Below are 23,392 nucleotides of genomic sequence, written 5' to 3'. Positions count from 1 at the left end.
TTGTGGCTGAACTCTAAAAGTCTTCCCCCTACCCTTGGGAGGGAAGAAACATGAAGAGAGGGTCTTACCTTGTTGTCCTTGTCCTGTGAATCTTCCACGACTGATGCCTCCTCGTGCTCGTAGGATGCGGCCTCTTTGGGGATAGAAATTGTTATTCCCCCGGTAGTATCTTGAGTAATCGCGTTGGTTTCGGTGATATGAGGACCTGTTGAATCCTCGGCTGGCAGCCGGTCCTCCCCTGTCAGCCCTTCCAAAAACTCTTCCTCCGAACATTCTTCTCATATTGTTTTGTGCTCTGTTAAAAGCGGAGAATGTTTACACGTAATTGCCCAGAGTTTTAATAAAGGCCTCTCCAAAGAGAAGGCCGTTAGGGTCTCCTTGGATATCTTTATTAGCCAGATCTCCCAACTTGGGATTCATCCGCATTAGGATGGCTCTGCGTCTTTCTGAGGTCAGGTTGGCATTGGCATTATCGAGGAGGCAAATTGCACGTTGGCTCCAACCTCGAATCTATCTACGGGGGTACCGTTCATCAAGGATTCTTCAGCTAGATCTAGGATTCTAGGAAGGGGACCAAGGATGTCGAGTAGTTTATCCTGGCACTGTTTCAGACAGCGTTCCAGGCCCTTGGGGGTTAGTCTGGCTTTGTTGTCCAGAAAGGGTTTTGGGCACTCCGATCTCATTAAATTTCTAGAGTTTCTTTCTAGCGGCTTTCTAATCCAAGCCTTAATAAATTGTGCTACGTGATCTAGAGGCCACCAATCTGAACCTCTAGGGTGGGTAATCTTAGAAGGGTTAAACATCTCTGACCCAGAAGGGTCTTTAATAATATTATAATTACTAGATTGCCCTAGATCTTCGTCAAGGTCATGTTCTAATTTTTCCTGGGGATCAAAGATGTATTCATTTGCCTCGTCAATCATATCATTTGTAGACAGGTAGTCATCGTCATCTTCGATGAGGTCTATTGTGCCGTGAGGTGCACCTGATCTTATTGTGCCGCGGGGGACACCTATACTCTTTGCGCCATTCAGGTCGCTCATTCTTTGTGTGCCACTCGGGGCACCTGGGTCTTTTGTCGCGCACAGGCTACCAATGGATAGAATACTGTCATTGGAAGTAGTATGCAGGCTACTTTGAGGCTCAATGTGTTTAGTTTTTTTGGTGGCCTTACCACATTTATTTTGAGCGGAATCTTGTTCTTCATCCGAGGAAGAAGATTGATCTTCCTTCCTCTTTCTTTTGGTTAATGCTGCTTCCATAGCTTCCTTCAATAAGTTTTTTAATTGCCTCTCAAAGAGGATCATTAATGATGACTCGGTGAGTGGTGACTCATTGATTGGTTGAGAGTCACTTTGAGACATGGTTGAAATACCCTGCTTGAATTAGAGGGCTTATTGCAGTAGGTCTATAGATTTCAAAATTCTCTTTCTCTCTCTTTTTAAAAAAAATGTTTTAATTAATATTAATTGTTAGTTAATTAAGGGTTTGTAATTATTATTAAAAAATCCTTATAAGGATGTTGCAAAAGTTATAAATAATTAAAAACGCTAATTATTGCAGAACGATTAGAAAACAGCTGATCTGGGAGGCGAGCCGAGTAAATGTCGTTGGCTCCGCTCTCCGTTACCAAGGAAACACAAAAGGAGAGGAGTCTTTCGAGCGTGTTTATTTGCGCTCTCCTGGTCACATTTTTGTCAAATTGTCTTGTGGGTCCCCGACAGGGGTCGTGACCCGGATAGAAAATCTCAAGGGCAAATCGGCGATGTTAGGTCCGTGAAATTTAAACGGAAGTACATGTCGGAAAGGCTCCGTTTGTGCAAATGCAGACGCTTGCAGGTAAGGAGCCCCTCGCTCGCTCCGTTTGAAAAGCGCAAAGGGGAAGTACCGCGCTCGTTAAAAAACTAAGCGAAGCGAAGCGGTCAAGGAGAGAGTTCAGAATTCAGACCTTCGTAAAGGGGGGCAGACTAGGTCGAAAACAATTAGGAGACAAAGAAAAATAACCCGACCATAAATTGGAAGGGTAGATAAAGGCCTACAAAGACTTACCTGTTAAGGATGAAGATAGATAAATAAACAAGTAAGATATTTCGCCTACAGTTCGGTGAGAGAAGGAAATCTATGTTTTGTAAGGTCTTGTCAAATTACTGAACAAAAGGAAATATATTCATTCAACTAAGCATATTAGAGCTAAACATGTAAAAGTTAAAATAATCATGTATAAATAATGTTTAAAATACATTAAAAGTGATGAAGGTAATAGGAGCTGAGAGAAGTTGTACTTAACTTTCCAAGAGCTGCGAATAAAAGAGGAAGATATTTGGTTGCTATGGTGCTTTGTTATGTTATTTGGAATGATTTTATTCATGATGTAATGGTTAAACTTTAAAGGGCTGCATATCTTGGGCAGCAATAAAAGTTCTTGCATAGTGTAGCCTCCGGTCTTGTAATGAAATCCATTGCATGCTGGCAGGCGGGCGCATTGTGACATCGGTAAAGTCACAAAAGACAAGTGCTTCAGGGCGACCACCCCCAGAGCCAGCCACGTCAGGCTCTACACCGGGTATATTGTCTTTCCTATTGAATTGGCTCTACTACAGCCCTAAGATTATTTCCCACTGGACATTACCTGCTCCAGTCCCCGCCTTTCCTCCCCCTTGGGTGACACTGCCCCAGCCCACCCGTTACTTTCCATGGGACTAATCCTGCTCTCGCCCTGCCCGCCGTGGCACTGGCCTGCCCCTCTTATCAGTCAGTGTCCCTGTGTCCCCTCCACCTCCCTCCCCCTGCCTACCTTCACAGGTGTCATTGCAGCGAGGTTTGTACACACCGATGTCTCTCTTACCAGCTCCTGCTTCAGTCGGCGGAGGTAAACGTCCATGCGCTGTCTCTCCATCCTCACACACAGTGCAAGCGCATCTGCAGGCTCCCCGGCCTCGAGGGGCGTGCAGCTCAGCTCCCCCAGGCTCCCCGGCACCCGGGGGATATGCAGCTCTGCTCCCCGGCGCTCGGGATGTGGAGCTCCGCTCCCCGCTCAGGCTCCCCAAGGGATGTGCAGCCCCGCTCCCCGCCCAGGTTCCATGGCGCTCGGAGGATGTGCAGCTCCGCTCTACTACTTCCCTCAGAGGAAGTTTCCTCTGAATGGGTTTCAGCTGCTATTGCTTCACAGCCTCCAACCAGAGCTATCAGTTCGTGCAAGGGGGGGGGGGGGGGGGTGCGTGCGTGTGTGTGTTGTGTTCTTCGCGCTAGAGTTTGTAACTGTATTATATATGACCTCCGAAAGCAGCTAGGAAGCTTTGCTCGCGTTTTCATTCGGTGGTGCTGGTTTGAGTCCGTTATTCCAGCGTCACCGTGAGTCTGAGATGTGTGACTACCTTCTTTTAGGGATTCTCGCTCGGTGTGTGGCCGCAAACTCCCATCCGCTCTCTGCAGCGCACACTTGCTCCAGTTTGAGATAATTGGTTGCCAGTTGCCCCCGGCCGTACCCCTGCAGACTGAGGGAAACCTGCAGATTTAGGTGGGTTCGCTGCCTCTCCAGTCCATGCAGAAGGTTTAGCTCAGTCCGGATGAGCTGCCTGCCTGCCCCTGCAGACTGTGGTGGAGCTCACTCCGGGTGGGCTGGATTCCCCTGCAGACTGTGGTGGAGCTCACTCCGGGTGGGCTGGATTCCTCTGCAGACTGTGGTGGACCTCACCCCGGGTGGGCTGGATTCCCCTGCAGTCCCTGAAGACTGTGGTGGAGCTCCCTCTGGGTGGGCTGCATGCCCCTGCAGACTGTGGTGGAGCTCCCTCTGGGTGGGCTGCATGCCCCTGCAGACTGTGGTGGTGCTCACTCCGGGTGGGCTGGATTCCCCTGCAGACTGCGGTGGAGCTCACTCCAGGTGGGCTGGATTCCCTGCAGACTGTGGTGGACCTCACCCCGGGTGGGCTGGATTCCCCTGCAGTCCCTGAAGACTGTGGTGGAACTCCCTCTGGGTGGGCTGCATGGCCCTGCAGACTGTGGTGGAGCTCACTCCGGGTGGCCTGGATTCCCCTGCAGTCCCTGCAGACTGTGGTGGAGCTCACTCCGGGTGTGCTGGGTTCCCCTGCCGTCCCTGCAGACTGTGGTGGAGCTCACTCCGGGTGGGCTGGATTCCCCTGCAGACTGCGGTGGAGCTCACTCCGGGTGGGCTGGATTCCCCTGCAGACTGCGGTGGAGCTCACTCCGGGTGGGCTGGATTCCCCTGCAGTCCCTGCAGACTGTGGTGGAGCTGACTCCTGGTGGGCTGGCTGCCCCTGCAGACTGTGGTGGAGCTCACTCTGGGTGGGCTGCCTACCCCTGCAGACTGTGGTGGAGCTCACTCCTGGTGGGCTGCCTGCCCCTACAGACTGTGGTGGAGCTCACTCTGGGTGGGCTGCCTGCTCCTGCAGACTGTGGTGGAGCTCACTCCGGGTGGTCTGGATTCCCCTGCAGTCCCTGAAGACTGTGGTGGAGCTCCCTCTGGGTGGGCTGCATGCCCCTGCAGACTGTGGTGGACCTCACCCCGGGTGGGCTGGATTCCTCTGCAGTCCCTGAAGACTGTGGTGGAGCTCCCTCTGGGTGGGCTGCATGCCCCTGCAGACTGTGGTGGAGCTCACTCCGGGTGAGCTGGATTCCCCTGCAGACTGCGGTGGAGCTCACTCTGGGTGGGCTGGATTCCCCTGCAGACTGCGGTGGAGCTCACTCCGGGTGGGCTGGATTCCCCTGCAGACTGCGGTAGATCTCACTCCGGGTGGGCTGGATTCCCCTGCAGTCCCTGCAGACTGTGGTGGAGCTGACTCCCGGTGGGCTGGCTGCCCCTGCAGACTGTGGTGGAGCTCACTCCGGGTGGGCTGGATTCCCCTGCAGACTGCGGTGGATCTCACTCCGGGTGGGCTGGATTCCCCTGCAGTCCCTGCAGACTGTGGTGGAGCTGACTCCTGGTGGGCTGGCTGCCCCTGCAGACTGTGGTGGAGCTCACTCTGGGTGGGCTGCCTGCCCCTGCAGACTGTGGTGGAGCTCACTCCGGGTGGGCTGGATTCCCCTGCAGACTGCGGTGGAGCTCACTCCGGGTGGGCTGGATTCCCCTGCAGACTGCGGTGGATCTCACTCTGGGTGGGCTGGATTCCCCTGCAGTCCCTGCAGACTGTGGTGGAGCTGACTCCTGGTGGGCTGCCTGCCCCTGCAGACTGTGGTGGAGCTCACTCTGGGTGGGCTGCCTGCCCCTGCAGACTGTGGTGGAGCTCACTCCGGGTGGTCTGGATTCCCCTGCAGTCCCTGAAGACTGTGGTGGAGCTCCCTCTGGGTGGGCTGCATGCCCCTGCAGACTGTGGTGGACCTCACCCCGGGTGGGCTGGATTCCTCTGCAGTCCCTGAAGACTGTGGTGGAGCTCCCTCTTGGTGGGCTGCATGCCCCTGCAGACTGTGGTGGAGCTCACTCCGGGTGGGATGGATTCCCCTGCAGACTGTGGTGGAGCTCACTCCGGGTGGGATGGATTCCCCTGCAGACTGTGGTGGACCTCACCCCGGTTGGGCTGGATTTCCCTGCAGTCCCTGAAGACTGTGGTGGAACTCTCTCTGGGTGGGCTGCATGCCCCTGCAGACTGTGGTGGAGCTCACTCCGGGTGGTCTGGATTCCCCTGCAGTCCCTGAAGACTGTGGTGGAGCTCCCTCTGGGTGGGCTGCATGCCCCTGCAGACTGTGGTGGAGCTCACTCCGGGTGTGCTGGATTCCCCTGCCGTCCCTGCAGACTGTGGTGGAGCTCACTCCGGGTGGGCTGGATTCCCCTGCAGTCCCTGCAGACTGTGGTGGAGCTGACTCCTGGTGGGCTGGCTGCCCCTGCAGACTGTGGTGGAGCTCACTCTGGGTGGGCTGCCTGCCCCTGCAGACTGTGGTGGAGCTCATGCCGGGTGGGCTGGATTCCCCTGCAGACTGCGGTGGAGCTCACTCCGGGTGGGCTGGATTCCCCAGCAGACTGCGGTGGATCTCACTCCGGGTGGGCTGGATTTCCCTGCAGTCCCTGCAGACTGTGGTGGAGCTAACTCCTGGTGGGCTGCCTGCCCCTGCAGACTGTGGTGAAGCTCACTCTGGGTGGGCTGCCTGCCCCTGCAGATTGTGGTGGAGCTCACTCCGGGTGGTCTGGATTCCCCTGTAGTCCCTGAAGACTGTGGTGGAGCTCCCTCTGGGTGGGCTGCATGCCCCTTCAGACTGTGGTGGAGCTCACTCCGGGTGGGCTGGATTCCCTTGCAGACTGCGGTGGAGCTCACTCCGGGTGGGCTGGATTCCCCTGCAGACTGCGGTAGATCTCACTCCGGGTGGGCTGGATTCCCCTGCAGTCCCTGCAGACTGTGGTGGAGCTGACTCCCGGTGGGCTGGCTGCCCCTGCAGACTGTGGTGGAGCTCACTCCGGGTGGGCTGGATTCCCCTGCAGACTGTGGTGGAGCTCCCTCCGGGTGGGCTGCTTGCCCCTGCAGACTGTGGTGGAGATCACTCCGGGTGTGCTCGCTGCCACTTTATTTCTGCAGCTTGTGACAGCAACACTGGCTCGGTTGGGGCCTGCCCCCTCCTGTCCCTGCAGACTTCGAGGCTCCCCCTGGCTTAGGCAGGGTTTGCGCCTTCTCTCCCAGTCCCTGCAGACAGTGGAGCTGCCTCATTCAGTGCAACCAGCCCTAGCAGTGGATAATCCCAGCAGTCAATGGGTGCTCAGCCCGCCTCCAGGAAAACGCACTGTTTGCATTTCCACTGATTTAGAAACGTGCTCTGTATGTTGGCATCAGGTTTCCGCACCCAACAGCTCGCTCTAAAGACTTCATTGTCTGCAGGTTTTTTTTCAAAAGGAAGTGGCATTAGAAATCAAGAAGGAACTCGCCTTCACCCTGTCGCACATTGGGGTTTTTCAGCGTTTTCATAGTGGCTCCAACTGCTGAGAACTATACAAAGGGAACCTACGAATCAATCAATCTATCTATCTATCTATCTAGCCATTTTCCTGTCCCCTTACCCTTCTGTGTCTTTATCTATTTATTCATCTGCTTTCTTTTTATCTTTTCATTTTTCTTCTTCTTCTCTTGCCAGTTTATGAGCGTGTCTGATTTACTTTCTGTCTGTCTGCCAAACTTCAAATCTGTGTCTATGTGCCTGTCATTTATTTGTCTACTCATCTATCCATTCACCTTTCTCTATGTTCTTCTGTCTTTACTTGTTTGTGTTGATCTGTGTGAGTATTCATGTGTATTATATTTTGTTTATTCATCCATGCATCCATCCATCCATCCATCCATCCATGCATACATCCATACATCCATCCACCCACCTGTTTCCCTCCCTTGTCTCAGTTTGTCTGTCTGCATCTCTCTGGGTCTTGGAGTTTGGTGGATGAAAAACTGCATCGCAACCATCGGTCTCCCGTCCAATATATAAGCGCTTTATAGCTTTTGGGACTTGTGATACTGGAGGCAGGATGTCTGCCAAGTTTTCATTTAGAATCTCACCCACCACACACTAAATAAGGACCCCTGTCGGTTTCTCTATACCTCACTCTAAGCCTCATTAACCTGGCATTTTGCTTGAGATACTGTGTCCTACTCCAGAGCTAGATGTGAAAGGCGTATTCATTTCAAGAGTAAGTTATGATTCCTGTAGGGGCATTTTGTTTTCTGCATTGTAATGATGATAACAAGGACGCAATCTCCAGATGTATGAATAAATCTTTATTCATTTAACTCCACCCAACACACACGGAGCGTCCTCCCAGGCAGGCGATGAACGGCAACTGTCCTACCGACATCGAATCCCCGCCCGCGGACACTCCATGCATCTGACTACATTCGAACAAACACAAACTACATCGCGCGATGCTTCACAAGTCCACCACTACACCACCTTCCCCCTTTTAAAAACACAAAACAAAATGTATTTAACATTTAAAGTAAAATCCTAAACATACTTAATATGTAATAAAACCCTCAAATTTCTTGGGCAATTTCAGTGCCCGACCCCTAGAGGTACAGGCACTAGAATTATGACATGATGTGGAGGAAACAGATTAGGTGTTAATGACTGACCCATGCTCAACACTTTGTGTTAAAACAGGTGGAACCGAACCCGCGGCTTCCTTCCCTGAATCTAACCACTGTTCCCACTCCGAATCATCTTCCACTTTCTTGTGATTATCGTGTATGATCTCTGCTTGACGCGGAGAAACTTTAACTAGATGCCTTTTATTCCACCAACCTTTGTTACCTACAAAAGCAGCCCCCTTACTGACTTTAAGCACCTGTTCAGGAGTAAGAAATTTCGATTCCCCTTTCCTTACAAAGTTTGGGTTCTTGATCAACACCCAATCTCCAACCAGCACATCCATGCAATGCAAGTTACATTTTTTATCAAACACATTTTTCATCACGACCTGTTTTGACTTTACCCTCTCCGCAATTTCATTAAAGTTGACCTTATTTTCACCAGAAATCTTCTGTAGCCAAGAAGGAAAAAGAACAGTGTGTGCTTCTCTACCCCTTAATAAAGTGAAAGGAACCTTATTACCACGCTCAACCAACCCGTTGGATGTGGGGGAATATAATGCAACCTTCAAATGTTTGACATCGGAATCGTTTAAAAATGAACACATTCTCTCTGAAACGAAATGTGTGCCATTATCGGTAACTATCGTTTTCGGAAAACCCTCCAAATGAAAAATTTTCCTCAAAAAATTGATAGTTGCATCAGTGTCCGGGGATGCCACAAAACTATGGTACATCCATTTAGAAAAATAGTCTACCGCTAAATTCACATACCTTTCGTCTTGATTAAGAATAGAATAAGGACCTGAAAAATCAAGACCAATTTTTTCCCACGGGCTACCTGGAAACTCTGTGGGGTGTAGAGGAGATTTGATGGTGTGCCAATGCTTATCTGACAGCAAACAGACGGAACAGCAATCAATCATCTTTTTGACTTGGGTATCTAATGATGGCCACCAGTAATGCTGCTTAATTTTCATTATGGTTTTGGTCACCCCTAAATGTCCCAGATGCGCCTCGTTGATAATTGACGGCCGAAGGGAGGTCGGAGGAACAAATTTGTCACCGCGCCGAACAATCTTATTTTCCACCGAAAGTTCAGCAGCAACCTGAGCAAACACACGCAATTCCCCAGACAAGCACCTAGCATCAGGCCAAGAATGAGAGGAATACTCTACCACTTTCTGTAAAACCAAATCTTTTTCGCTCGCAGAACTCCAATCGGATTCAGATAGAGCAGACTTATATTCTTGAATTGCGTCCACAATAGCTACGCATTCAATCTCTTCAGAGACCGAATCTTCGTCATCATCTTTGTGCATTAATAATCTAGACAAACAGTCGGCACGAAAATCCTTACCGCCCTGTATGTACTTAATCTCAAAACAAAACTCTTGTAGTTTGGATACCAATCTCATTAATCTCGCCGACATGCTAGGTGAATTTACTTTACTAAAAATGTAAACGAGCGGTTTATGGTCCGTAACCAACTCAAACTTACGTCCCCAAATATACATTCTGAACTTGTGAACAGCCCATACGCATGCCAGTGCCTCCCTCTCGATGGTACTGTACTGTTGCTCAAACGATTTCAAGGATCGTGAGGCAAACTCTACCGTCTGTTCTTGACCCTCTACCTTCTGACTGAGAATTGCCCCGAGCCCATGGATACTAGCATCTACTGTTATACAAGAGAGGCAGTCATCTCTGAAAGCGTGTAAAGCCTGAGCTGACCCCACCATTTTTTCCACATCTTCAAAACACTTGTCTAACTCAGTAGACCAATTGAAACTCTGCGCACACTGCTTAGGAAGGGACAAAGGTTCTACAGCTTGGGCATAGCAAGGTACGAACCTAGCATAATATTCAGCTAGCCCAAGAAAGGAACGCAAGGCATCCTTGTCTAAAGGAGGCTTAGCGTCCTCAATAGCTCTGATTACAGAGAACTTGGGTTTAATTCCAAAACTTGATATGGAGTGACCCAAATAATCCAGTTCCTGCACGGCGAATTTGCACTTGTCCGCACGGACGGTCATGTTTCTAGACTTCAGGATAGAAAGTACTCTCCCCAAAATGACATTATGGTCATTCACAGATTTTGCGAAAACTAAAATGTCGTCCAAGTAAGCTGGAACTCCCTCAACGTTACGAAAAAGGGTATCCATAAGCTTCTGGAAAACGCTGCCAGCGGAGACCAGACCGAACGGTAAACGTAAGAACTTGAATGCTACCTGATGGTACGCCGATCTTAAATCTATCAATGAAAACCATCTGGCCCCCCCGAGATTCGCTAACAACTCGTGAATCTTCGGCAGTGGGTGGCAATCCACAATAACATTTTTATTTAGTGCGCGCAAGTCGGCACAGAGTCTAATCTCGCCGGATTTCTTGCGTGCTACCACAATGGGAGCCACCCACTGTGAAGAGTCGGTAGCCTCAATAATCCCTTGATCACATAGGTTTTGCAAAGTATGCTTCAATTCGTCCTTGACACTCAAAGGAACAGAGCATAATTTATTCGTGATTGGCTGGGCACCGGGGACTAATCTGATGTGATGTTCAAATCCTTTGACCAAACCCACTTTCTCGTTAAAAACCTCTTTAAACTCAGAAATTATTTTTTCTACTTGTACATTCTCATGTATAGTGATAGGACACTCTAAACTACATACTTGCAGATCACCCACCTTAATTGGATTCTCATCCCCTGGGACTAAATATAGTCCCATCCGTGCTAAGTCTTTCCACCCAATGATGTTTTTCCCTTTCTCAGCAACGTAGATTTTAGTCTCGGTTTCTCTCCCGAGACATTGTACAGTGCCCGTAAAATACCCAATCATATTAATATCTTTTTCCCCAAATGCCTTAGGGTTTACGTCGGACTGTAGTAATTTAACTTGTCTTGTCCACAATTCGTAGAAAGTTGTGTCCCTTAAAATCGTAATGGGTGATCCTGAATCGGCCATTGCCTGCAATGGGACACTATCAATAATAGCAGAACATAAAGGACCTTTTATACCGTTAGGTCCATTATCACAATCAAGTGTAACAATTACATTACTTAGCGAATTGCTGCATGTATCTATCTCATTGTCGATACTGTTCACATTGAGTGACCTTCGGGCATTCCTGCACACACCCTGGAAATGGCCAACTTTTTTACAAATAACACAGCATTTACCTATGGCCGGGCAACTTGGAGAATTACCTATGTGAAACTTGGACCCACATCTGTAACAGAACAATTGTTTCTTTTGAATACATTTTACATTTCTATTTTTGACACTTATGGTACAAATAGGATTGTCTTGTTCTGCCTCAGCGGATGACACAACATTAATGCCGGTTTTAGCTGTTTCCAGCATGACTTTACTTGAGATCACGGAACGCTCAATACTCAGAGCTAATTCAGTAACCTCAGATAAAGAAGGATTTTTACAACCCAGAATTCTTTCCCTGATCTTTCGTGAAACACAATTAAAAACAAATTGGTCCCTGATGTAATTGTCAGTGAGTGATCCGAAACCACAAGTAGTAGCCAAAACCCTTAGTGCCGAAATGTATTCTTCGACCTTCTCTTCCTCTCCCTGTTTCCTTTTGTAGAATTTATGGCGCTCCAACATAATATTTGGCTCATCAGAAAACTGTTTTTTTAAACGAGCGACGGCTTCTACATATACGTTCCATTCGTTGTCCCCAGAACTGGATGCCGGAGCAGGAACAGGGTCATTACTATCGAAAATCCTTTGTGCAGCTTGACCCAAACATCCGAAAAGTAAAGCAAATTTACGTGCAGGTGAATACTCTGTCGCATCAATGGCTACCAAATGATTTTCAAATAGTCTGTACCATTCTGACCAAATAATTGGTGGGCACCCCGGTTTGCTAAGGAAAGGAGCAGGTTGTGTTATCAACTGAACATTGGCCATCATAGAAGACAACCAATTTACGGAGACAAATATGTGTACCAGAACTTTTTAACAACCCAACAAAATATTATGTGAATTCTCAAAAACCAATTATGTTGAAGAAAGAGAAAAAAAATAATTCAAATACGATATGCAGTGTATCCAATACTTGATGTATTGTTGGACGTTACAATGAACCCTATTCCAGATGCATGTGCTGTGCTGTGCTGTGATGACCCAGATTAGGCAATAGTCAGTCACGAACTTCGAAAATTCCAAATTATAGCGTGCGCATCGCTGGGAGAAACAGATGCGTTATGAACAGAAATAGCAGAGCTTAATGATCAAACGCTCGGCAGGCTGATGCTTTAAAACGATAAATAATTAAATGATCCCCTGCTGTAGCGTGCGCATCGCAGTAAGTAGCACAGGAGCGCTGAGTAACACCGTTAATGAAATCTAACCTCAAGCATGTGCATCGCTGGCAAATGAGCAGGTGCACGGCAATTTGAAAATAAATAAATAAATAAAGTGTGCGCGTCGCTGAATAAAATGACTGGGCTTCAGACGCGCTGTGCTTGTTGCCGGTAATCACAATTCCAATGTTCCCAATTCAAGATGGCGTCGCGTCGCGTGATGACGTCGATCCGCCGAATCAGACACCAGCGCACAGTACATGAAGTGACGTCTGGGAGCTGAGCACGCGCCGGCTGGGTGCTCCGAGTGCTCCGCACAAATTACTAGACAAAGACCACGTACCTCCTTGTACCCTCACCACACAGGCGGCAGGCCAGCGTTTCTTGACTTGTAACACGATTCTGCAGCTCCTGCTTCGAAGACGGCGAAAGGATACAGGTACGATGGCTTATTCGTAAAATGCGGAAATCCTCCTTTGCGTGGGTATGTGGGTGGAGTCGCTCGTCGCCAAATGTAATGATGATAACAAGGACGCAATCTCCAGATGTATGAATAAGTCTTTATTCATTTAACTCCACCCAACACACACGGAGCGTCCTCCCAGGCAGGCGATGAACGGCAACTGTCCTACCGACATCGAATCCCCGCCCGCGGACACTCCATGCATCTGACTACATTCGAACCAACACAAACTACATCGCGCGCTAACCGCGCGATGCTTCACAAGTCCACCACTACATGCATGCCCCCCCTCCCAGCTTTTATTGGATTCATTTACTTTATTTTGGTCCCTGATGAGTTAATTCCTGAATCAAGTCAGAAAATAAACCCCAAATATAAACCCAAAAAAAACAATTGATGGACAGAATGCAGTACAATGTCATACATTCACCCCAGTGCAGAGATCTGGGCCTGAATCCATCGTTTGTTTGCTCACCATGCCATCAGTCTTGACCTTGCGCCCAATGGGAACAGTTCAGCCTGAACTGCCAGGCCAGGTCCTCCCTGGACTGGAAACAAGCATCCTAGGACCGGTTTCGGGCTTTCAGCCCTCATCAACGAGGATAGCTTGACTCCAGTCGCATGGAAAACACTGGACCCACGTCTGGGCATACCCGTCTCACTTGGGGTGACAAATGCAAAAAGAAAAATTCATGGACAGAATGCAGAACAATGTCATACATTCACCCCAGTACAGAGATCTGGGCCTAAAACCATTGTTTTTTTTGCTCACCATGCCATTCCAGTTTGGACCCAGCCATATACACATCAGTCTTGACCCTGCGCCCAATGGGAACAGTCTAACCCAAACTGCCAGGCCAGGTCCTCCCTGGACTGGAAACAAGCATCCTAGGACCAGTTTCGGGCTTTCAGCCCTCATCAGCCAGGATAGATTGACTCCAGTGGCATGGAGAGCACGGGACCCACGTCGGGGTGACAAATGCAAAAAGAACAATTGATGGACAGAATGCAGAACAATGTCAAACATTCACCCCAGTAGAGAGATGCCCAGACGTGGGTCTCATGCTCACTACACCACTGGATTCAAACTAGCCTGGCTGATGAAGGGTGATGTCAGGATGCATCCCAGTATGCTTGTTTAAGGTCCAGGACTGTTCCCACAAAGAACAGGGTTAAGACTGATTTGCATATGGATGGGTCCAAACTGGGGTGGTGTGATGAGCAAAATAATGATGGATTAAACTCAGATCCTTGTGACTGGGGGTGAATGTTTGCATTATTCAGCATTCTGTCCATCAATTGTTTCTTTTGCTTATGTCGCCCTAAGTGGGAAGGGTATGACCAGACGTGGGTCCCGAGCTCACTACACCACTGGATTCAAGCTAGCCTGGCTGATGAAGGGTGATGACCTGAAACCGGTCCCATGATGCTTGTTTCCGGTCCAGGGAGGACCTGGCTTGGCTGTTCGGGCTGGACTGTTCCCACAAGGAACAGGGTCAATACTGATTTGCATATGGCTGGGTCCAAACTGGGGTGGTGTGTCGAGCAAAAGAATGATCGATTAAACCCAGATCCTTGTGACTGGGGGTGAATGTTTGCATTGTTCAGCATTCCGTCCATCAATTGTTTCTTTTCCAAATATAAACCCGACATTGCAGACAACCACATCCTAGACCACCATCATGCCAGTTTCATCTCTTACACAATAAAGAAGCTGTTACTACAGAAAGTATGGATGATTTGGACATGAAGGCAGACTTTGTTCATGTTCAATCCATCATTTCATAAGCTCCACCTGCAACCTTTGACTCTGTGCATCACACCATGCAGTATCACAGACAAGATGATTGTGACATTACTGATACAGCGCTTTACTGGCTTGAATTGTTCTTGCTTGGAACATCACATGCTGTGAGCCTAGTTACTTGCACTTCTGAGTGCAGTTCAATGGTCTTCAGTGTCCTGCAGGGAGTGGCTTCATTGCTGCTTCTCTTTACTATCTACCCGCCACCACTGAAGACATTACTCAAACTGTGTAAATTAACGTTGTACAACTAAGCAGTTAAATCTTAATTCACAGTTATAAATTGGCCAATAAATCTGCATCCTCCATCTTAAACTAAACCCTCACATGAGGGAGATTATAGTGGGTGATACACTTCCTGCTGCCTGGCCAAAGGCATTTGGCTGAAAGATTTAGACTATTGTACAATGCCTACTACAAAGTTCAAAACCCTTTGAATACTGGTGGGCAATGAGCAGTTAAAAAAGGAACAACACTTTTTTTGTAGTAATTGCTCGGTACTATCATTTTCATATGTTTGAAGATAATTTTATGTTTTCATTTTCTTCGAAAATTGTAGCCAGTCCTGGCAATGGCTAGTTCATTTCTGGAGTGGTGCAGTGTAGAGTGCAGTGGCATAGAGTAAAGTGGCGCAGAGTAGAGTGGTATAGAGTAGAGTAGCAGAGAGTGCAGTGCTGCAGAGTAGAGTGTCGCAGAGTGCAGTGGTGTAGAGTGCATACGTAGAGAATGCAGTGGCATACAGTGGTGCAGAATAAAGTGACATAGAGCGCAATGGTGTTGAGTAGAGTGGCATAGAGTGCAGTGGTATAGAGTAGAGTATAGTGGCGTACAGATCAGTGTTACAGAGTCGATTGGCATAGAGTGCAGTTGCGTAGAGTGTATTGGTTTTGAGTAAAGTGGTATAGAGTGCCGTGACTTAGAATGCAGTGGTGTAGAATGCAGTGGCGTAGAGTTGAGCTGTGCAGAGTGGAATAGTGTGGCATAGACTAAAGTGGCATAGAGCATTTGTTTTTTAGAATGGAGTGAAGTGGCATAGAGTGCAGTGGAGTAGAGTATCGTAGAGTGCAGTGATGCAGAGTAGATTAGACTATTTTAGACTGGATTGGTGTAGAGGGCAGTGGTGTAGAGTAGAGTGATGCAGAGTTCAGTGGCGTAGAGTGGGAAAAAGTAGAGTGGCAGAGAGTGCAGTATTGCAGAATGTACTGTCGTAGAGTATAGTGGTGTATAGGAAAAAGGCTGCGAGTGCATTGGCATAGAGTTCAGTGGCGCAAAGTAGAGTGATGTAGAGTGCAGGGGCACAAAGTAGAGTGGTGTAGAGTGCATTGGTTTTGAGTAAAAGGGTGTAGAGTGCATTGGCATAGAGTGCAGTGGTGTAGAGGTGCAGAGCAGAGTGGTGCTAAGTGCAGTGGAGTCAAGTGCAGTGGCGCAGAGTAGACTGTTTCAGAGTAGAGTGCACTGGTGCAGAGTAGATTAGAGTGGCATAGAGGGGACTGGCATTGAGTGCACTGGCGTATAGTGGAGTGGTACAAAGTGGAGTGCATTGTCGTAGAGTGCAGTTGCATAGAGTGCAGTGTTGCAGAGTAGGAAAGTATAGAGTGGAGTGGTGTGGAGTGGAGTGGAGTAGAGTGCAGTGGCGAAGAGTGAAGTGGTACATAGTAGGGTAGTGTGGGGTAGAGTGCATTGGCACAGAGTCGAGTGGTAGAGTGGAGTGGTACAGAGAAGAGTGCAGTGACGCTGTGTGGAGTGCAGTGGCTTAGTGTGGAGTGGTTCAGAGTAGAGTGCAGTGGTGTGGAGTGGTGCAAAGTAGAGTAGAGTAGAATGGGGTAACGTGGAGTATGCATGGTATAGTAGTGTACTGCCGTTACAGACAATTCATCTTCAGCTTAAATGACCATTACATTTGCACTGACATACCGTTTTACTGATAAAAGTAAACAGTGCACCAAATTATACTGTGAGGTCAGCACAGTTCAAGCAGACCCCAGTAGCCAGCATGATTATCACATAAATCCTCTCACTTTGAAGTCCGAGAAAGAAAAATAAACTCCAAGCTCCCTGGAAGACATAGCCTGACATTTGACCGCTGTCTTTGGATCCACAGCAAATGTGACAAATTAGAACAAGATTTAAAGGCCTAGTTACAGAAAGTGAGTTTGTGGAAGAATACAGTAAACAGGGTTTAGGCAATGGGAGGGATGAACTCGAGGTGGACAGCCTAAAGCAAATAAATCCAGAAATGTGAGTAACAAACCATAAAGCCAATGGAAAGCAACAGGCGTATTTCATTCCTAGGACAACTAGGGAGAGGGAGAGGAGTTGGCCTAACGGCTAGGGCGGTTGACCTCCAATCTGGGGAACTGGGTTCGAGTCTCGGCAATGACGCTGAACATCCTGTGATTCTGTGCAAATCACTTAATCTCCCCGTGCCTAACAAAAATGAATGTGTCCTCATGTAATGCAACTGGTGCTCTGTAAAGCGCTCTGATACGTGATTCGGGTCAAGTTGGCGCTATATAAAACTCTATAAATAAAAAAAACTTTCTGAATGCCCCCAAGACATCTTTAGCAATCCAGACAGCTGTGCTGTCTGGTTTGCTGAGGCCTAAAAAAAACAAAGAATGTTGTAACATTGTTTTTCTGTTGTCCATGTACCATTGAAATATCTCTCTCTCTCTCTCTCACCTGTTAATTTGTTGGTTTGCATGCCTCTACTATTAGATACCAGCACCCTCTCTGAAAGGGATTCAGAAAGGTACTCTCTTGAAAACATATCAGGGAAACCATTTCGTGGACTCTTGTCCGGGTCATAGCACCAGGTTCTGTAGAAGCACACTAGAATTGAAGTTCAGGTGAGCACCCCGAGATGCCAAATTCAAAAACACTGGAGAACTTCAGAAGAGAAAAAGCAAAAGAAATGGTAGGCACACAGACCGTGTTCATTGTAAATTTACTGTCACCCTGACGCGTTTCGAAGCTTTCTCTTCTTCAAAGGCACATAAAGGTGAGATAAATGCACAGTCCGATCACCACCTCTTTATACTTGATTGCGCACCCCCTGATGGGCAGTTCAAGATGAAACCGCGCAGCGTATTCTGGGTACTGTATTGTAGGTGGAAAGTACGCTCCCTTATTTGTGTGCCTTTGAAAAAGAAGAGAAAGCTTCGAAACGCGTCAGGCGTCTAGGTGATTTAGCTGTGAAGGAAATCAGCGGGACGGTGTTTCCATACCTAAACAGTGAGTCTGAGGCTTGCAGCTCAGTGAAGTTTTTCGAGTGCCTCTCACGCAGTTGGAACAAGCTGGAGCTAGATATTGGGCAGTCCAAGCCGCCGAGAGAGCACCACCCCAAGAAGAGAGGGGGGCCTTGGGGGCTGTTATTTATCAGCCTCCACGTGAGGAGAAACTTCACAGGATTGAGGAGAAGTCCGTCCCGTTGAGGCCCATCTATGGGCTGTGAACATTTTCAGCAGGACATTGCATGCACAACTAAGGGAGCGTACTTTCCACCGACACTACAGTACCCAGAATACGCTGCGCTGTTTCATCTTGAACTGCCCATCAGGGGGCGCGCAATCAAGTATAAAGAGGCGGTGATCGGACTGTGCATCTATCTCACCTTTATGTGCCTTTGAAAAAGAAGAGAAAGCTTCGAAACGCGTCAGGCGTCTAGGTGATTTAGCTGTGAAGGAGATCAGCGGGACAGTGTTTCCATACCTAAACAGTGAGTCTGAGGCTTGCATCTCAGTGACGTTTTTCGAGTGCCTCTCACGCAGTTGGAACAAGCTGGAACTAGAGATATATATATATATATATATATATATATATTTTTTATTTTTTTTCTTTACTGAAAAATCAAAAGGTTAAAGCAACATAATGTGACATGAAAATGTCAGTAAAGACGCAGCATTTTAAACTTAAAAAGCACTGGAATTCACCAGTTATAGTTAACTGAAGTAATTAGAACTTGTACCCCTGCCATGCAATGATGTTATTTGAGATGCCATCAGTGATGTTATCAATGCTGTCTTAGAAAATGCCATGACTGATGTAATATGTGAGGTCATAAGCAGTGCAAGGAAAATGATGAATGTAGTTGCAATGAGAATGATAGATTTTATGGTTCAGTTAATAAACTGGAACAGGTTTAGTGCATTTTGAAATTATAGTTTACTAATGGTCATGCACAGGTATATAAATGTTTATCAAAATACAGCGTATTTAACTGAATGTTATTTAAATTATCCACACTTAAAAATGTATCCACTGCTAATAATAGTCTAGTTCGCCAGTTGTTAAAATTGTTATTGCTTCATTTTCACACTATATATTATGAGTTGTAAGGATCTGCAACTCCATTTGCTTTCATTTTTTAATAATGTTACATAGCACTAACTTGTCACATTCCAGGCACTTCACAGCGCTAGCAAGTCATTTGGTGTGGGCCCATCTCAAAATGTCTCAACAAATGCAAGGGAACGTGCAGGTTGTCTGTGGAGAGGTGCTCTCAGTGGACCATTCATTCAAGTGAGGATCACCCTGTGTTAAAGGTCCCTAAAAGCGCTATTGAGAGTGTGGTCCCTGTGGCATCAGTATTCCACAAAATCTTTTCAAAGAGGCTTGTCACCGTGATATTTTTGGCGGCAAACAGACGTGGTTGATTCCTGAGGTCTGGGCTAAGGGTTTGTCGTGTTTTGCTGCGGCCCCCCCCAATGACGACAGACACCGTACTTTCCTTGTTAGCTCTTTATTGCTGCCGTCTTACTCTTCGTCCTTACTCTAACTGACTTTCCTTTTCCTCACGCCTCCTCTTCCCCTTGCTCCTCCCATGCTCCGCCCCTTCCACTACTAGACCACACAACGGTACATCTTCCCTTTTGTTAACAAAACAACTCACGAAATATTTACATCTCCTCAATTAGCCGTTGGGGCTGGCGAATTGTTTGTCGTGGTCTGAGAGACCGGCCTTCTGCTACCGCGGTGGGGTTGTCTCCACTTCCCTCCTCCGGGTCAGTGGTAGTTTCACTTCGCTTCTCAGTCTGTTCAGTTCTTGGTGACGCTAGCCGCGACTCAAGCGCTTCCTGCAGAGCAGAGCTACATCTTTGAAAGTGAGACACATTCCGAGTGATGCGCCTATTGTCTGATTCTGCCGTCAGCATGGTTCCCTTCTGTCGAGTGACTGTCAGGGGCTCCTCTCTAAACCTGCTATCCGTTTTCTTGCATTGTTCCTGCTTAACCACCACACAGTCTCCTTCTCGGAAAGAGAGCGACCGAGCTCGTCTCCGGCCGTCAGCATATGTTTTCATGCCTTCTTTGCGGGCCCTATCGGTAACCACCATTTCTCGATGGATGCGACTTGGGGATACCGGTCGTAGGGCTCCTTCCCAGGTGGGTACCCGTGTCCGAACGGGGCGCCCCAGCATGAGTGTTGCTGGACATTTGCCTGTGGTGGCATGGGGCGTCGTTCGGTATGAGCGGAGCACGTCATTGAGGGCCATTTGTAAATCTCTTCTGTCAAGCACTGCTTGCTGGAATGTCTTCTTGAGAGTGGCCATGAACCTCTCGACAGTGCCGTTGGCCTGTGGCCATAACGGTGTTATCCGCCGGTGTCGAACATCCATTAGTTTCATGGAGTCACTGAATTCCTGCCCATTGAACGGAGGACCATTGTCCGTTTTCAACACCTTGGGTACTCCCCAGGCTGCGAACACTTCGTCTAGGACGGTGAGCGTGGCAGCTGCTCCGTTGGAAGGGACAAATCGGGCAATGGGGAATCTCGAATATTCGTCAACTATCACCAGCACGTACTTGCCCGACTGCATGGGACCGTAGAAATCCATGGCTAGTTCCTGCCACACTCCCGATGGTAGTGGTGTCATTTGAAGAGGGGCCGGGGGATCACCACGCCCTACTACTTGGCACTGCGGACAGTCTTTAAGGGTAAGTTCTACCATTTTGTCAAGAAACGGGAACCAGACACGCTCGCGAAGGGCCCTCTTGGTCGCAACCACGCCTCGATGACTCTCATGAGCCAGATTAATGACTCCCTGACGCAGTTGTTGTGGGATGACGATTCGGTGGTCTCTCAGTAGCAGGCCCTCCGCTGTGATGGATAGTTCCTCGCTCACGTTCCTGAACGCCTGCAGCTCTTGACGCCTTATCGGATCACTCTCTTCAAGTGTATCGTCATGTCGCCACCGATGTGTTTGTACCCTACGGATCACCCTTTGTAGCAGCTCATCCTGCGAGGTGGATAACTTCTAAAGGAACAGCCGGCGGCCGCGCCTGATCCACTAAGAAGTGAATATACTCTTCAGCTACGGATGGTGTGGGGCGTTGGGGGGCTTCGGGGTGTCGTGACATATAGTCGGCTGGATTGGCTGACTTCCCCGGTTTGTGGACAATGGTGAATGTGTATTCTTGCAGACGTAGTCCCCAGCGTTCGATGCGAGGTGGCATTTTAGAGCACGGGTTCCCAAAGATGGTGACGAGCGCTTGGTGATCCGTCACCATGGTGAAATGTTTTCCATATATGAACACGTGAAAGTGCTCACAGGCCCACACTACCGCGAGACTCTCCTTTTCGGGTTGGGAGTAGGCCTTCTCTGTGTCGGAAAGGCTTCGGCTGGCATGGGCCACTATGTGACGCTGGTCAGTGTCCTTAGCGTATTGAGCTAGGATGGCACCTAGACCGACGGGGCTTGCGTCCACTGTGATTCCGGTCTTGCGGTCCGGGCTGAAGTATGCCAAATTTTCAGCCTTTCCTACGGCTTGTTTAATGTCCTGAAAGGCTCGCTCACACTCTGAAGTCCACTCAAATGTCTGTCCTTGTTTGGTCAACCTTCGGAGGGGGTGACTGAGAGTGGCGTAGTCCTCAATGTACCGTGAGCAGTAGCTCGCCATGCCCAGGAAGGATCGCACATCGCTGACGTCTCGTGGGCTCTTGGTGTCGTTCAACGTGCTCACTGTGTCTGGGTCGGGCTTCATCCCAGCCCCGGAAAAGATGTGCCCGAAGAACTTCAGCTTTGCTTGATGGAACTCGCATTTCTCTTTGTTGAGTGTTAAATTTGCTTCCAAAAGGGCATGGCAGACTCGGTCTAGGGCTGTGTCATGAGCTTGGATGTTTGCCCCATACACTAGGATGTCGTCACTGTAGTTCAGTGTGTTGGGGATATGATGAATAGTTTGTCGGATGGCTTCTTGAAATATCTCGGCAGCTGATGATATACCGAAGTTTAGCCTTTTGTATCTGAACAGCCCCAGGTGCGTTGCAAACGTTGTAATATACCGAGAGCCTTCGTGGAGTTCCAGTTGATGGTACCCTTTGTTAAGGTTTAGTTTGGAAAACACTTGCGCACCATTGAGTGCGGCTATCATGTCACTCAAGTGGGGCCCTGGGGGCGCTCTCTCTCGATGGCTGTGTTGGGCATGCGCATGTCCACACATAGTCGGACTTTCCCCGGAGTTCCTTTCTTTGGGACAATCACCACTGGTGACACCCACGGCGTGGGGCCTTCTGTACGCTCAATGATGTCGGCTTTCAGCAGGTCTTGCAGTTCGTCTTCCTCGGCCTGCTGAAGGTGGAAGGGAACCTTCCGAGGATGTTGGGCAACAGGTCGGACCTGTTCATCGATGTGGAGGCGGATCTGGCCCCTGTTCATTTTCCCGAGTCCTGTGAATAGTTTCGGGAACTTGTGGATGATGTCGCTGTCGTTGGTGACACGGTAAAGGATTTCTACCAGCCTTTGTCGTTCGGCCGTCGGCAGGCTGAGGAGACAGTCCGCCTCCGGCCCTTCTATGACATGTATCACAGCTGGGACAGATGTTGTTTGGTGTCTCAGTATTGTTGAAAATTTCCCAAGGCACGGAAGTGGCTTCCTGGACATCCAGGTGTAGACACGGACGTGTGCAGGGCTCAGTCGGGGGCGAGGGTTCATTTTCCTATATTCTGTCACTGGGATGTAATTTAGCGACGCCCCACTGTCCATCACAAACTTTGTGTTATGTTCACCGACACTGATATCCAGTCGGGGATATTTCTTAAGTTGGTCTGGGTCGGCGATCATGTTCGTGTACTCCACCGAGTACTCTCGTTCGTCCGAAGTTGACCCAGAGTCTCGAGACGGTGATCTCCTCGACCACCTTGAGGACCGCGACTCCCTGCTAGAATGGGAGGATCTTGATGATGACTTCTGGCGATCGTGCACTGCTCGCACATGGTGCCGGCGGGTGTCGCTTCATGACGACCCAGGTGCATTCTTGTCTTTCTCACGGCGATACTCCCCGCACATGGCTTCAAAGTGATGGCTTCGGCCACACTTGCGGCACTGTTGTCCCATAGCTGGACACACTCCGCTGTGTGGAAAATCATACCCACATCTGTAGCATCGTCGCGCAGTCGCCTTCTTCGCGTGATCATACCGCCTGCTCCTCCTCCCTGAGTCTGGCCGCCGATGTCCAGGGTGGCGGCGGTGCGATGATGGCCGGGCGTGTCGCTCACGCTCTTTCGACCCTCGGCGGGGGCGACTGGTGCGCACTTGACATACTAGCTCCTTGCGCTCCGTACACCCTGCTTCCATGGTCTTGGCCTGTTCCTCGGCCTGATCGTGCACCCTCGTCAGTTCTTCGATTTCGTCTAGGGTGTGACTCTTCTTCAATAGTTTTCTTCGGAGAGTCTCCGACTGACAGCCGTCAATGACGCGCAACCGTATGGCGTCGTCTGTCGAGAACGATTCAAAGTTGCAGTGGCGCGCCAACCGCCGTAGTCGCGTTATGTAGGCACCCATTATCTC

Source organism: Triturus cristatus, chromosome 1_1, assembly GCF_964204655.1.
Source record: "Triturus cristatus chromosome 1_1, aTriCri1.1, whole genome shotgun sequence".
Taxonomy (NCBI): Eukaryota; Metazoa; Chordata; class Amphibia; order Caudata; family Salamandridae; genus Triturus; species Triturus cristatus.
This window is presented reverse-complemented; position numbering follows the sequence as displayed.